This window comes from Dermacentor silvarum, chromosome 6 (genome assembly GCF_013339745.2).
Source record: "Dermacentor silvarum isolate Dsil-2018 chromosome 6, BIME_Dsil_1.4, whole genome shotgun sequence".
NCBI classification, from domain to species: Eukaryota; Metazoa; Arthropoda; class Arachnida; order Ixodida; family Ixodidae; genus Dermacentor; species Dermacentor silvarum.
The window spans coordinates 92,844,836-92,862,790 of NC_051159.1; positions in this window are offsets into that span (position 1 = coordinate 92,844,836).

Here is a 17,955-nt window from a genome sequence, read left to right on the forward strand (position 1 = left end):
AGGATATATAAATGGCGTTCTCGTATAGCCAGTTCATGCTTCAGGATCTTTATATATTCTTTTTATTTCTGATGGAGATCCGCGCTGTTGAAGGGATACAGATGCACCCGATGTTACATACTCGAAAGGCGTGCATACTATAGTTCACAAGTATTTATATACGGCACGTTAGTAACGCTTGTTTACTAGCTTTATTTTCTCGTATTGTCTTTCGGTACTGTGCATTGACATCCCAAGTATTTTTTTTCTGGGCTGTCCTCGGCATTGCATGCGTACAGCCTTCTGCAAGAACGAATTCCCAATTCACATATGTCCCGAATGTACACCTCTTTGCTGCCGTTCACTTTCTTTTTTGCTTACATGAAGCGTGAGTAAACAAATATGGTGCCAGCCAAATCTGATTTGATGTTGGCACCGCAGAGACTTCTCAGAATAGTGTTTGACCTCGGGCCATGAATCTATGCGCTGCGTTTCTTTTTTCACGTTCTCAGTTTGTTTCTTTACCGTTTCTTCTTTGTATTCCTTTTCTTTTGCAGGACTCATTTTATTAGGTGAGTTTTTTTTTGTTATTTTGTTACTCATAGGCTGTCCATGAGATTAGTGACTGCTAAAAAAATTCGAAGAGTAATTGACGGGATGCCTCTGCTTATTATGTCTGCAGGTAACGTGTTGAAATTAAGAGTGCCTTAAGGAAACGGACGAAGGCGAATACCGACTAACAAATCGTACCGTCATGTTTGTCTTTATACCCACTGTGACATCATGACTCCTTACTAACTCGAACTCGCCAGGCTTTCTCTTTACCACTGCCCGCGACGCTTTGCTCAGAACTAATGTAGTCAATACTGGGACCACCTGATGATTAGATAAAACTCGCGTTCTTCCAGAGTGCGCAGCCCGTTGTCGGTGAGAGCGGTAGCGCTGAGCAGCGAATGTCAATATTTCACGTTTCGCAGAAGCGCCACACGCATTTTCCGCGGGAAAAGCAAACAGATATACCATACCCATGCTGGCGACACGTGACAGTGTAAACACAGCTGTCCAGTTACATCAACAAATTGAGAATTTGATGCGTATGTGTATGTCGCGCATTTTTCATTTTATCTGCTAATGTTCTTCTCACACTTTCTTTCCTTTCGTTCTTATTTTATACCTTCCTATCAACATGAAAATTTTCTCAGAGTCATGTTCGTAGCAACTGTTCATAATAAATAAATAAATAAATAAATAAATAAATAAATAAATAAATAAATAAACAAATAAATAAATAAATAGATAAAAAAATAAATAAATAAATAAATAAATAAATAAATAAATAAATAAATAAATAAATAAATAAATATGTATTCACCCAGAAAAGAAATTAAGATAACGCTGTCAGTGACGAACCACAGGATGGTTACCGGTAGCTGATAATAATAAAAAAAAACACAAAAAACACAACACATCTAAGTCAAAGGTTATTGGGTTAGTGCGTATGTCAGAGAACCGGTACCGTGAACTCTATTGCCTAAACTTGGAGAACTAAGCAAACCGCCTAAACCATTGCCTAAACCGCGGAGAACTGACCAGCAGTGGTACCCACGACACATGAGAAGCAGCGCATGGCAAAAATGACTCAATATCCGGGAAGGCAGAGGCGCCACACATAGAGCTCGCCTCGTGTGAACACTGTAGAAGAGAAAATGCAAAGGTGCCCCTACATTGGCTGTCAATCGCCCCAATGAACGCGCAAACAAATATGGCAGCCGAAAGAAGGGAGGTGTATGACTATTGGGTTAACCCTACACACCCACCGTACACAGTGGGGCTATAGTTCCTCTAGCCATCTCTTTCGGTGTCGGTAAGCACTACTGCCATCTTCTTGATTCACATAGAAATGCGTTTGAAATGTTGATTCGCATATTGTTGCTGTTGACGTAGCGATTCACAAGTATCGCTTCGCTGTATTGACCGTACTTATCACCCGCCTGTACCAAGTCGCCAGCCATGACGGACAAACGACCCTGGACGAGCAAATGAGTGAGTCGGATGGAGGCGGGGGTATCCTAAGAACAACACGGATGCAAAAAAAAAAAAAAGAGCGAAAGAGGAAACAAAATTGAGCCCCCTCTTAACGTTTCTTTGTGTATAAACGTACATACGCATCTATCTGTCACTCAGCCATTTTTTGATCGGATGCGTTCACAGACATTGTCAGCTTCTGCACTGTCTCCGGCCATCGCCGGAAGATAGATGTGCAATATCGAAGAAGGGAAGCAGGAACCAAGAAAAAGGGGGGGGGGGGGGGGGGGGGCTAGACAAACGGAAAAGAGGTCCACTATTGCCTCGACAACGCGCTGTAAGCGCCGGGACTGTCTATCGTGTCACTAGCTGCTACCACGCATACGAACACAAAGCAGAATGCGACAGCCTGTTCGTGGTCTCGGTTTCTCTGCCGCTCGATATGAGGAGCTAAATTCGTGATCGAGCCGCTGTAGTCGTAAAGTTACTCGTTCACCGGAGCCACCGAACGTGAACCGTTTGTCTTTTGTTTCGAATAAGTGCTTCTTTTCTTTGTATTATCCGCGCGCACAGCCGACTATATCTACCGGTCAATTCTCTCGTGTCAGCGATGACTTCCCGAACGTGCCCCGAGACTTCGTCGCCAAAATAGCTGCAATTTTGGTCTGACACAGCGGTCGTTTTTGAGTTCATGAGTGCTGAGCAGGTGGCGTCAGATAACCGTAGGCCACTTGTCAGCGCAACCAACATTTTCCATTCTTCGTTCCCATATCTGGAGTGGTCAGTTTCTGGCTTACTTCTATTCAATTATATGGACACGCAAAGCGGATTTCTGCCGTCGGCGTCGCCGTTGCCGTGAAGTTCCGTATGGCGTCAACGCGATGAAATCGTCGCCGCGCGCCGTATGCTGTGTGTGCGAGTGAATTAAAGCGCACAAGGGACGTGCGCTTTCACGAGCAGCGAACGCACGACGGAGAGCAAACGCGCGTTCTGAGCCGTGCTTCCTGAAGGGCTGCAGAATTAAGCGTCTCTTTCCTCCTTTACAATCACCATATATATATATATATATATATATATATATATATATATATATATATAGAGAGGAGAGAGAGAGAGAGAGAGCAAAAACGACTTAATCCGTCTCGCGAAACGCCGTGGGGGACGGGAGTAGGGAGGGAGGGAGGGAGGGAGGGGAGGCGACGTTTAGCTGTGGCATCAAATGCTTATTTATATAAAAACCTTGCGAGGCGAGAAGATTTTTATTCATACGTAAGGACATTCGCCGGGTGTGCAGCTTTGAGAGCCCCGAAACGTAGTTAAGTGAGATATAAACGAGTGCACGTTCTCCACAGAATGTACGTATCATTCATTCAAAAAGGCACTTAATAAAGATTAACTGACGCTAAAATGTCTCAAAAATGGTTAGTCAAAAGGCAACACTCGTTCCGGAACGATGGTGAACTTAACCAAGCCATTTGAATCGCCACGAGATGAAGAGCAAGCTTTTATCGTCGCAGCCACTCGACGGTGCGGAAAGCCAAACCAGGAAAATATATGCTAGTCACAGATCGTGATCAATAACGACATAAGCGCGAGAATGCGTAGCCAAGTGTGCGCTCCATGAAGTTCATTGACTTCGGTATGGCGGTTGCCGCCGCGTACCTCTTACCGGTGCGTTCACGCGAGGCACTTCTCTCTTGGCCAAATTTCACATCGTCGAGCCGCCTTTACCAAGAAGGGTGCCAGTGAATTGGTCGACGCGTGCCACTGACGTAGCAGTTAGGCGAAGTTGTCGACATTGGGCCTCTTCGATTATCCGTCTCTGACAGTCCCGGACTGTCCGAAAGACTGCATACGCAACGCTCATTGGCTGAAAGCACCGTCTCGGGCAGTCCGGGACTGTCAGGAACGGATAATCGAAGAGGCCCATTGTTGAGAGGGTAAGAACCAAAACCTTGCCCAATCCGGCCGACTGTGGTCGAGTTTGTGTAGCTGTAACAAAGCGGAGCTGGTGGCTTGACGCGCTAACCAGTGATTTATTATGACACTTGAGTGCTTGAAAGCTTGTGCAGAGTACCGTAGCGTGCGCAAAGGTGACCCGGAGAGTGGTGGTGGCGTCTGCACATATTCTGAAGGTAGCAGCATGCAGTAATGCCGTGCAGCATAGGTGGCAGTGTCTAGGAAAAAGTATTGTAGCGAAAGAGAAACAACGCCGAGGGCTAACGTCAAGGTAGTGGGCTTGTGAGCGCGAGTTGCCGTTCAGATGACGCGCTCCAGAAGAGACATTGTTCAAAGGTAAATTAGCAGCGATCAGTCGGTAAGGACTGCTGTTCACCGTTGCATATTTCAGTCATCCCGAAGTGAGGGAGAGAGATGCTCCGAATTTTCTTGAAAGGAGGATTGACTTGCCATGTTTGCTTTCTGCCACTGGTAAATAAAGAAAATGTACTACGTAAGTCTTGTATTGACAGCGGTGCAGAACGTACGCTATTCTTTCTGATTACAACTCATCTTATGAAGCAACATTGAGGTTTATCGCGACATGAAATGGATGTTTTTCGCCGAGTAGTGGGACACGACTCATTCTGTTTGAATGCGCTTTGGGAAACGCAAATAGAAAGTAAGCTTTCAGACACTGTTTTGTAGCGTTAGCTACACTGGCCTAGCCAAGCCCGTTTCGCGCGGCACATCAAGAGCCGTGCTGCGCATGCGCAAGGATCAGTGATGTCACACGGCTTGCGCACCGGAACCACCGGAGCTGGCACCTCTCACGCACTCCGCCGCCGCCGCGCGCGACTCACCGCCGCCGGTCTGCGCATTCCATAGGAGTGACGTCGTAGCCGTGGTAGACGCACTGGCGCCGGCGCGCGCTCGCTGTGCAGTCGCCGTCTGACACTGCGCTGGAGCCGCTGCGCTTCTGACTGGCGTTGCCAGTGTGGTATAGCCATGGAGAAGGATAGCGCAAATGCTGCTCAACAGCGCAGAAGAACGGAGAAGCTTGACTCATCGGATCCCGAAGTAGTTGCCTGGCAATTAGCGGTTGAGCGTAGGAGGAATGAACAGAAGAAGGCTATATACATGTGCCACATAATACGTATACCGCGTGTGGGTCATTGGAGCAGCAGTAAGCATGACAATCAAGCTAATCCTTGACAATCTAGACAACCAGGAAAGCTAAGAATAATCAGCTGAACCTTTGCTAACGCTACGTATATCCTGGCATAGCCGAGCTAAGCCACTGCAACTTTTTTTAACCAGAGAAACGTTGGGGAGTATCAAAACTATTCAGTAATACCTGTTACAAAACTTCAAACCACGCATTGTGCTTTGTCGTGGGATATAAAAACGCAAAAGCTATTTTGAGACTGGCCGCGGGCAGTTTAATTTAAGCTGTTTCGAAGCATCGAAGGACAGCATAGTCCGTACTGCTGGCTTCGTTTTTCTTCTTTTCGCTTCCAGAGTGTCAAAATAGCAGCGCCTCATTAGGGCAACGCCAAATTACGCTATTCAACAGAGCTCAGCACCACGAGCAAAGAGCCCAGGAGAACAGCTCTTCACTATGGAAAGCCATGGGTGAAGTAGAGCGTAAGAAGAAGAAGAAGAAATAAACTTTATTTAAAGTGCCGGCACTTTGCTTTTAGTGGCCTCAGGTGTCAGCTCGAAGTCCTTGGACTCGGGCGGCATCTTCGGCTTGCCGGACGGCCCAGAGCTGATCTTCCAGCTCCGAACTTTTCAGGGCCGCCTCCCAGCGGCGGCGACGCCGAAGTAGAGCGTAACAAATTTTCTCGTCGAAATGCTTGCTAATTGCAGGCCTAGTGTGGGTGGCAGTAATAACGAGATAATCGCAATAACGAGACAGCGAGAGAAAGATAGGTAGGATGTCACCGCGACTGACCCCTGTTGGCTGCTCTAAAGTGGGGGAGGAGAAATATAAGATATCAGGGGGATTACGTTTCCTTCATAAGAAAACGAATTTCGCTAAACGCGCCGAATTCACATTCACGTGCGCTGTCTGTTCAATATTCAAACGAAGCTGTATTGCTTTACTCCTGTCGGCGTTCGTGTTGACGTTGCCGTTCGAAAAAACCGAAGCCGCACTGAGCATTCAAACCACCGACATCCGGGTTGCGAGACCACCGCGCTAGCCGATTCAGCCACTGCCGCTTCACAATACGCGCCCTTTCAAGCGGGGTTTTATATGCATGAAGGAGTAGACGCGGCGCCCGCAGTTGGCGTGCGCGATGGAGACGAGCCACGCGCCTCTCACCGAGGTGGTTGCTAGGCAACGCAGTGACATCGTAGCTCGGCGGGGTTTTGCCGGGGCAGGCGACACTTTTAACGGTTAGCTAGCACAAAAAACAAAACAAAAAACAAACCCTTATGAGCTTGTCAGCCGATTTTAGGCCCTTCCACTAGTTGTGCCCGTTCGTACCAATCAATATCATGAAAAGATCAAACAGGCTAACAGATAGTAGTATGAAGAAACCACAAAAGTCAGTCATACAATGTGCTCTAGTAAAGTAACCATATAACTTATGCTCGGGTTCCCTCTAACGTGGTAAACACTGGTGGCTGCTAACTCTGTCCGCTATATGCGGGTCCGTATGCATAAAATTAGCAATAGAGTATGTTTTTACGCGTAATAATGGGCGCAAGCAAGTGTCAATCTTTGAACTTATATCAGCGGTGCTCCCTGTCGACTTCTTTTTCAAGATGGCACTGGATACAAAAAAAAAAAAATGATTTACTTAAAGATCTGCGACATTCACAATGGATGTAATTCTCTCTTTCTCTTGCCCTTAGCAGATCAAAGTGAAAGTACAGTTAACTAAATAATCAACATAATTTGTGGCACTGAGTCATTTGCGTTTGCTAAGATTCTTGACCGATTTTGCATGACACCGACATGCTTTGCACTCGAATGACACACCCCTGTGCGTCATGTAAAGCAAAATGTTGACCGAGCAGGGATAAACTTTGAACCTGCTAGCAGTGACGAATCACATTGTTAAGCACCGCAACAAATTTATTTTTCGCCAGCGGAAGTGGAGACATGATTCTAAGCGGAAAGGATGACGGGGACAAGAGTGCAGACCCGTTAATTGGAAAGTTGATGTCATGAACCATGATTGTTCATGCTGGCACGTATACGACGCAACAGCTGCTTCCGGCTCAAATTGTAGAGATGCCATCAGTCCCACATTGGCAATGCTTTGTCATGTTGGAGCCAGCAACTTGCGAAAAACGGTGACAAGATAAAGACAGCTGGCGTACGTGTCACTCGGTTCTCGCCGCAATTTATTTTTTGCGCTTTCTTGTGGCGCTGTCTTCAAGCGGTGTCAACGCCTGCCCATAATATTTCGATGTCCCATCTGAAAAGCCATTAGTTCCCCTATTCGCAAGCTTCATCGTTCTGGTAAGCTCCCGGTTGTATTGCTTCGTGCGCGCTGTTCGGGATACTCAGTGCATATTGTACCGAAACATTTTTAAATCGGATTCTTCTTTTGTGGAATGACGACCAACGATACTGAAAACGTGTTGAATGGAAGAAGCAGTTGAAACCGACATTACCCAAGAGAAGTTCAGCTCGCTCTTTAACGTAATAGATGCCGTCATGGACGTAATCGACACCTAATCACTTGCCACACATTCTCGCGGGTAACTTTGAGCGTCTATCACTTCGCCGTTTTTTCTAACATAAATAACTGGCACTGCCTTTACAATTGTGTCTAGGTTTAGACCATTATAATCCCTCAGAACTTCTAGTTGGCGTGACGCATTCTCAGTGTGTGCTCCGACTGGCTTCGTGCGTATGAATTTCGCGTCATATAAATGCGCACTGGAGTTGAAACCGCGGAAATGGCACGACTGAAACTATGAAGCTGGTGACAGCTTCCCAAACGTCACGGGAGCAATGCTCAAAGCTCCGCACTGTGCAACTGTGTTCCACACCTGTGATTTGGAGAACAGGCTGTTCGGTCGTAGGAGGTGGCTGTCACGTGATCTGGCGAATTCGATGAGCGTGCGTCAAGTGCGGCGGAAAGGGGCCGTATGTAATGCATGGACCCTGGAGCTCATTAACTCCGGGCACGTCGTCATCGATGACCTCATTAGCCGATCGATCATGCCTGTAGCAGCGCCAGATGCGTAACAGCTTCCCGATACACGTGCTGACCGGCGTTCGATTAATGCGATTGCGGGCTAACCGGATCGTGGTGGCCCGAGGGATTACGGAAGGGCCGCGTTGCGTCAGGAACGCACTAGGTAAGCGTGGCAGCGACGTTTTCGATGACACAGCATTTGATAGGACGCTGCGCTGCGACATTCCGCTGCCTTATTGGGTGGGCTTCGGGCAATGCGTACGTCGTGACAGCGATGATCGTGGGTTTCATGTTCCTGTCCTATTTTGCCCCGCGATTCAATATGCCACGGCCAGTAACAAGAAATATGCGATTGTGAAACCCAGCGCTTTAATCAGGTAAAAGCTTAGAGAGTGAGAGAGAGAGAGAGAGAGAGAGAGAGAGCAAGGTATGGAAAGGCAGGGAGGACAAACCAGACCAGCGTCCTGTTTGCTACACTACACTGGGGGTGAGAAAAAAGGGGAACAGAAAGAGGGAAAGAATAAGAGAATGAGCACTGCGTGCACACAGCAGGACGCATGGCTGTACTACAATCGGTCTTCGGGGCTGGTGGTCGTCAAAAACTGCACTAGCGCCCAGATAACCTTCTGCTCCATCGACGGATGTGGCCAGGGTCCAAGAAATATGTATAACAAAATGTTTTACTCGAGTACAGTCGACTTAGCGCGCTCTATAACGAAAATTGTTGGCACCTATGGTGGCATAGCACTGAGTGTTCTAAAGCGGCGTGTCTTTAAGCAAACTTGTAACAAGGAGTGCTTTGAATAGTTAGTCTCATGTGGTTATACACGAGAGCAATATTGAGTGTTTTAGACTTGTCACACATGCCGTGTTCAGGCGCTTCGGTCAATCCCAAACTCGTGCGCGACTTAAATTCGGTGTCTTTTATGTAGTCGCTTAAGATAACAGAAGCATCCTCTGTTATGGTGGGGAACACTTGCTTATAATCGGTAAGACGCGTGACGAGGTGGATCAAGAGGGAAGTCGCCCATTCGCAGAAATATTGTATTAAACATTCATACTCATTCTTTTTACTTTTTTAATTTTAGTGGAGGTCACCTAACACATTTGTGCTAATGTCAAACGACCGAGGGGGTGGATGCATCCTTCATAAGTTTATTCGCCGCATAAATGGTGTCTACCGAACACTGAGACCGCTTTACCTACACGTTTATGAGTGGTCTGTCAGAGCACAGGACATGAAATGGTGGAAAATGATGAACGTAAGATAAATGAAACATTCAACTGTCCAGCGTTAGTGTACCCTGCACTATGGTTGCAGCATGTGGATGGGCATTGTCATAGAATAGAATCATGCTAAGTGACAGTATGGTCATGTTGCTTTTTATGATAGTTCTAATCAACTAGGACATGTGGCTTTGTAAATATCCGCTTTGATATTCATAACAAAACGTTTCCTCGTGTAGCAATAATTTAAAGATTGCTAACTTGCATTGTTTTGATTTTCAGTCATTACAAGCCGTGTTGTCTGAGGTTTCCAACATGTGAAACGTGAGAACAAAAAAAAAAGTTTCATAAAAGCCGGCGTTCATCCTATTAAGTGTGGCGTCATTGCATTCTTTCAATGTCACTCAGTCTGACGTATAACTAACTGGTGTTTTCTGAATATGCATTGAATTAGGTATTCATTGTCTCGGCAGCACGCACATAGCTTATTTACACACAATATCATTGGGCGTAAAATAATTTTGACAGATTTAATCAGGTTTGAGTTCCTCAATGAACGAATGGTCACACATCCAAGCATCAGCACGTCTTCATTGACATAAGAACACAACGACAATCCAGCGTGCAGCGGGTCCCAGCTTTTAGTGTACTTTACTCTGATACGAATATTTAAAGCTCTTACAGCGACTGAGGCGTTTTCTTATTGCGGATTATGCGTCTTCCTAGCGCCTTCTCACAAATTAAAAAAAAATGTACTCGCGATCCGATCTGCTGCATACGAGATGTGTACTTTTTGGCCCAGTTCTCCTGTTTACCTTTTCTATTCTTCAATAGCGAGACACACCGTATATTCCAAGTTTCCCCAAACAGCGTCCTCCATTATTCCTCGCGCGTCATTTCGTTTTCATGTTTATTCGAATGTGAGGTGGACGTCTTGTTTCATGTCTACCGCCGTACGTTTTCCGGCCAGGTAAACGTCGCGTTCTGTTTGTCTAGGCAGCTAGCTATGCAGGTGTGATGTGGGCATGGTTCAAAGCGTCTCTTTTCTAGCAACACAATCCTTCTCTTATGCATAATTATTCATTTTGATCAACGGTTGTGACATTCTCCCACGAATTTCGTGCTGCAAGGGCTGTTTATGAATGTACGCTTCTGCTGTGCCTTAGGTCTTACTTCTTTACCAAGCCCGGTCCCTCGTGACACGTTGCAGTGCTGCGTCATTGAACAAAATGTATTTTTGCAATGTCTTTGAATTTAATAGTCAAGCAAATACGAGCCATACTGTAGCTTTTGCATGTCAGACGGGGATCAAATGCACTTTCGTTTGTAATTTGCAGTAATTTCTAAATGGTAACGGCTGTTTGCTTTCTGATCTGAGTATCTCATTCTCTTTCTAGGTTGTGAAGGCATTGTTTTCCCGTTAAATATTTGTCATCAACTTCACGTTCGTTTAGTGTAGAATATTTCTTTCCATACGATCGTCCAGAAGGGTTATCACGTCTATATAACAGGTAGAATGCAGCACGCTAGCACGTGAAAAATGCTACTGATTGGTGATTGAATCGGCAGATTTCAGGTAAGAGAATGGAGCACATCCTATTCCCCTCAAGCCGTGCGTTTAGGCGCAATCAAGTTCAGAGACCTTCTGTCGTGGCACATTAAGGTAGCACATTAACTACAAATTTTTGTTTTACTTCTGACTCTTCATATTTCCTTTTTCTTCATCTTTTTGCATTCTTTTTCTCTGAACTGCAGGCATCGCCTTTATTCTCTGTCACCTATTCTCCTTATAGCAGGCAGGCATTGAGTTCCTCGTAGTGGCAGTTGCGAGCTAGCTTTTGCGAGTTTGATCTCTCGATTGTTCTCGATTGTTTATGCATTAAAGCCATCTAACAAGTACCCGCGACTCGTGCTTGATCATCCTCAGAATGCTGGTTTATCACATCAATGTGGCTGGCTTCGTTTTGGAAAAAAAATCGCCTAATTGTTTTGGGGGCTCTATTTTCTTTGCCCATGCAGAATCGAAGTGCCATAACTCGTTGTAAATTGGGGTTACTCAATGATATTACATTGACATATAGCTTCCTGTTTACACTGCTCAATGCTTGACCACACCGCTGTAAACGACAGAAGACTAGTCAGAAAAAAGGTCTAAATGACCTATTTGGTTTGTATTTTCTTAAATCACTATGCAACACAAGCACTACAGGCATAGGGAAACACTAGCACTTGCTCATATCGTGAGATGTTCTTCTTTAGTATGCGAATAAGTCCCTAATGAATCTTCTTATGCCTAGAGATAGACAGAGTGATTGCAGAGAGGCAGAAGCGCTATTTTCTGCAGCTTTTTAGGGAGCTCGTCTTAGCGTCTTGGGGTAGGAGAGGGAGAACACAAAAAGGAAAGAGAGAGAGAGAAATAGCGGCAGTTTATACCAGGCGGTATAATTGACTTCCACCTTTGCTCTCAAATTACGCATATACCTTTATCTATTTTGCTCGGCTCAGTGTACACAGGTTCAACACTGAATGTTTGCGAATGGCGAAGCTGGCTCGAATAATGTATACAGAAAAAAAAAAGAAATGACAACGTGCCTTCCGGAGCAACATTAAAAAAAGATTGATAAACGTTTTATAGAAAGGTTGATTACGAAGAGACACATTTTGCGTTTAACGTCGACACATCACCATTTTATTTTCTTGCATACCCTTACCGAGCACCAGAATAGCACCCGTATATATATTTCCCAACGCATAGACCACCATTACAAAGTGGCTGTACCGCATTGCCGCACCAATTTCTACTTTCACTCATTTGTTCCCGTCACAAGCTCCGACTGGAACCAGGTTTCCACCGCCATTGCTTCAATCACAGGTACAAATGCCTTCAAAACTGGTCTATCACGGGAATTATTGTATAATTGTATTATCCTGTTCTATTTTTGTGTCGTATATCTTACCCCCTCCTCTCTATATAATGTCGTGACCTTGAGAGTAATAAAATAAATAAATAAATAAATAAATAAATAAATAAATAAATAAATAAATAAATAAATATCTTGGTCATCACAGTCGAACTGCTTCGCGCATGTTTTTTGCCGTATTCCTTTAATACTGACAAGCTGAGGATGTAGATATAGCGCCCGCAAAGTTAGCTTTCCCCCATTGATCGCCATCTCCAATTGACGTGGCTGCACGCTTCCCTGTACTTGCCGTGCTACCGATGACGAAAAATTTACTGGCCATGTTTTTTTGCCCCAAAAGAATACAAAGGTGAGTTCCGGGAGAGGGAGGAAAAGAAAGAGAAAGAGCGGCACGAGAGAAGGCTATTCGGAAATTTGCATATCGGGGATAGCTGCAGGACATGGCGTGATTAGCTGTTGCGCATCGACGACAGACTCGCCGCTTCGATCAGCGCGGTTCCCTGTCAGGTTCCGGTCCAGACAGCAAGCTTTCCCTTCACAGCCTAAATGCAATCAACTGGCGCACTGCCACTAACATTTGCGAGTCGCTTTGATGAACTGAGCCTGTTGAGTTGCTAGAATATGAAGCAGGCATCAGACTTCACCGTCAGAGTCACCCTCAGGTCAGCGTGCAGTACTTTTTGGACAACTAGAATCTTGGTAAAGCTAGGCCTAACTTGCTCGTCCCATGTTGGGTTTAGCGCAGTTAAATGGAAAGCGCACCGTAGTTTAATATACAAATAATGAAAATCAAGATGGCCACGTGCCCTTGTTTCATACTTCTTTATTCGTTTCACGTTGCTTCCTAGCTAACTGCAGCACGCTTTCTGGAGCAAATTCGCGTAATGGCAGATTCTAACGTGACAGGATAGGACTCGGAGTCACGCCTCTCCTCAGAGCAATAGAAATTAAATGCGTAGGTGAAGTAAAATGCGTGAACTTTTTGGACCACCGCACGCGCGTGAAACGAAAACCTACTTCTCTGTAATATAGAGATCCCAGGTTGTACATAATATTGTTCGAGATCCGTGGACGAGTGTCCAGAGTGTTTTGGTAAGCGCGCCGCCTTCAATAGTTAAGTTAATGGTGCATGGCCGGCCAAACTGCTTGTGCGTCTTGCATGGCGGACGTCCGATATTATGGGATGGACGTGATCGCCTGTGAGATCGCTGAAGGGTACCATAAAAGGGGGGATGAGCATTCATGCCGTGTTTTTTTTTGTAGCTTCGCAAAAAAAAAAGATAAAATAAACGGGCAAAAAAAAAAAAAAAAAAACTGGGCGCGACTTTTAACAAGCGTCTCGCCTGGTTCTTTTAATTTCATCGCCTTATAGTGTTCTATTTATTTTATGTTGATTCTTTCCTTCTCCTTCATATTGGGAACACACATATCAGAAGCAATGTGCTTACTATATGCTATTTAAGACCATATGTTGGTCCAAGGTCGCATACATTTGTTTACGTCACATAGTACCATGCCCAAACCAAAGCACGAGGAATAAACAAACCTTGTGTAGACATAGATATTGTGTAGACATAGATATACGCAGGTGCGGCGCGGGTCGGAGCAGACGCATGCTCCGAACGCTCCTTCTTTCGAGAATCGCTGTGTGCGCCAATTTTGGACTACGACCGCAAAACTAATATCCATCGATTCCGCTAGTCACCAGGAGTCCCTGGACACCAAATCATCCAGGTGGGCCAATTTTTTGGACCTTTATCTGCGAAAAACCTTGGCGAGCTCGTGGGACGCTGCTCGGCCTTAGGCCTAGCAGCGGGTACGGCCGCGCGACCGCCGCCCAAACCATGGACACGCATTCTCAGGAGCCCGTTATTCGTGGCTATGACCCAGACAGCATGCAAGTCCAAGAAATACAGCTGGCTGCTCCATCATCGGCCAATTTTTCCCCTCATTACGAGGGGGTACTTCGAGAAATGCGTCGCCACCGCACCGGCGTTCGCACACCTCCGACGGCGGGGCCGACGCTCACAACGACAAGCGATGCTGCAGGGACCATTTCTTCCCTTTCTGGTGGTGGCCCCAGCAAGAATATAGGCGCACCACGCTACTCGCCTCGCATGGATGCTGACGAGTACGTGGTCATCATCAAACCAAGGGAAACCTGCAACTTAACTCAATACAGAGGTACGGGCAATATCGGCAACGCTATACGGGCAGCCATCTCCCAGCGTAGCGACAACGCAGAAGCGGACCCAAATCTCGCACATAAATACAGCCTGCACCCGATATGGGAACAGAATCTGGTCGTCGTCGGCACCAAGGAAGAGCGTGTGCTGCCCATCCTCCTCGGCTTGGACAAGCTGCGGTTGACCGACAGAACCATCAACGTGCAAGCTTACCTCAAGGCAACGGACAACATGGGCAAGGGCGTAATCCGGCTGGCCAACACATTTACAACGGATTACATCCTGGAGAACACCACCTCGCCGCATAACCAAATCATCGGGGCCCGGAGGCTTGGCTCCACAAACGTAGTGGCGCTCACATTTGAGCACAGCAATCTCCCAAGGTGCGTCTTCTTCCTCAATGAAGCCACCCTGGTGCAAAAATACAGGAAAACCAACGCAATTTGTGCTACGTGCGGGAAGCCGGGACACCGTACGGACGTGTGCCCCGCGCCCGTGCCAGAGAACGAACGGTGCGCGCAATGCGGCAAAACTGGAGTGGACGCGTCGCAACCACACGAGTGCCACCCGAGATGTGTGCTCTGTGGCGGCCCGCACGTTGCCGGCTCTCGCGACTGCCCGCGCAGATATCGCCAACCAGCCCCCTCCAAGTCCGCAAACCCACCGGCCGGACAAACACGCGGACGAAGCCGGACCCCGACTCGCCACCACAACGGACAGAGAGACATCACCAGCGTGGCCGGCAAAGAAACCCGCGAGAGATCGACTTCCCGGTCCCGCTCCGGGAATCGGGTGGACTCCCCATCCAGATCACGGTCACGGTCCAAGGGACGCCGGTCACGGTCACAGTCCAAGGGGCGCCGGTCACGGTCACGGTCCAGTGGGCGCCGACCAGCTCAGCAGCACACCCGGCAGGGCCAGACGACATCCACGCCACCGGTCCTCAAGTTAACGGGACCTCAGGTGAGCTGGGCATCAGTGGTCGCCTCCCCTCGCACTCAAAATAGCTCTCGCAATACCGAATCGCCGATAATCGCACAGCTTCAAAGCACTATTGAGCAGCAAAATCGAACGCTAGCCCAATTGCAACAGCTAGTCGCACAACAGCAGCAGGAAATTTCCCGCCTTCGACAAGAAATACAAAGAAATAAGTGTCCCCAGACAACCCCTACAGCAGCTACTTCAGCTGACTGCGAGATGTCCCCGGCATCTTCCGAGACTCCAGAAACAGACACTCATATCACCAAACGCCGTAACTACCTGACCACGCCGACACAGACCTCAATAGTGGACTTGGTGGACAAGGCCTTGGAGCAGAAATTAAGTGCCTTTACGGCAACCATAACCCAAACGATAGAGCAATCCATCATGAAGCACGTTAGTGCGCTCGAAGAACGCAACGCAAAAAAACTGCACGAGCTTGCAATGCCGTATATCACTCAGATGCAATCAATCATAGCCAACACAACAGGCAAGTAACTCAACTCAACGAAGGCAAGCATTGCAAGGGTGTCAAGCTCCTGTCTGGACGACGTGATATGCCAGCTGCAGCTCTATCCATCAATCCAGACAGCGACGACGCCTCCACTATGCCACATGATGGCTAGTCGCGATCCGCAATTTACAGTAATTCAGTGGAACTGTCGCAGTTTTCGCCGTAAAGCAGCATCACTGCATCAATATATTCAAACGCTAGAATCGATACCAGAAATTATAGCTCTACAAGATGTCGGGCAACAGGCAGCAAAACTATCCTCGTACACGGCTTACGCTAGTGCCGATAGCATATCGGCAGTCACGTTTGTCCATAATCAATATGCAGCTTTACAGCATGACCTCGACCTCAGGGCCGCTGCCTTACAATATGTATTCGTCCAATTTCTGCCACGCAAAAAATGCCATCAATCAATATACGTCCTAAATATATACAGCCGGCCTGCGGACCGACACCATACGTTTACAGAGGTCATTCGCAAGGCGAAATCCATGGCAGCACGGGCTCCTTTGATAGTGGTAGGCGACTTCAACGCCAAACATGCGGATTGGGGCTACGTCATTGAAGACGTTAAAGGGCGTAAATTACATACCCTAATGACGCTCGAAGGGCTCACGTTACTCACTGACGCGGACCATCCCACGCGGCTTGGCAACAGCGTATCGCGAGACACATGCCCGGATCTCACCATGACTCTAAATGCTCCGCAACCAAAATGGCTAAACTCCGAGGAAGCGCTGGGCAGCGATCATTACATCATACATACCACCATAACATATGGTCGGCATAAAGTCCGCAATAAATCAACACAACTGGTTGACTGGCAAGCCTTTCGCAAAACGGAAAACTTTCCGTTTCACCAGCCGCCCAATTCTTATGACGAATGGGCACGAACCCTTATAAAACTAAAGCAGGAAGTGACCAAGACAATCTCAACTACCCCGGAAACACCAGCAGTTGATCAGCATCTGCTCCATCTCTGGGACGCAAGACATCAACTGACCAGACGATGGAAGCGCCAGAAGCTAAACCGCAAGCTCAGACAGCGCATCGCGGAGGTCACGGCACAGGCAGAGGAATACGCCACGAAACTCGCAAAAGAAAATTGGTTCGCCAAGTGTGACGCACTTACGGGCGCATTACACACTAAATCAGCCTGGCACCTACTCAGGTATCTAATAGACCCGGAACAATCACGTGGAGCCGCCCGTCGAAATCTTCAGCGGGCAATCCATGCTAATGCAGGGGACACAGCTCAACTCTTTCGAGATCTGGAGGACAAATATATCAATACCTCCGTGAGCGCTGACCACATTTCCGCATACAACGGAACTGCAAACCCGGAAATGGACCGTGACTTCACGACTGCAGAGATCAGAGTGGCAATTGACAGGATGCGTCGAGGAACGGCTCCAGGTCCGGACCAAATTACTACCACCCTTATGGCCAACTTAAGTGACGACATGCTCGAGCTCTTTGCCGACCAAATTAATAAGTATTGGCAAGAAGGTATGCTTCCGCAGGAATGGAAATCGGCTGAAATTGTATTTATTCCCAAACACGGAAAGTCCATCAATATTGACAACCTTCGTCCCATCTCACTCACCTCCTGTGCAGGGAAGGTCATGGAGAAAGCACTTCAAATCAGGATCACTGAATACATGGAAGCTAATGACCTCTTCCCACATACAATGTTTGGCTTTAGAGCACATTTATCGGCACAGGACGTTCTATTCCAACTCAAGTACGACATAATCGATCGCCCCAGTGGAGCCACGCAACAGGAGCGCGCCATTCTGGCGATTGACTTTCAGGGAGCCTTTGATAATGTCCGGCACTCAGCCATCCTGAACAACTTGGCTAGAATCGGAATCGGACAGCGTACATACGACTACGTGCGCGACTTCCTGCACAACCGTCACGTGACCATACGAGCTGGCGACACAAAATCTGCCCCCATCACAATGGGGGACTCTGGCACACCGCAAGGGGCAGTAATTTCGCCACTGCTGTTTAATATA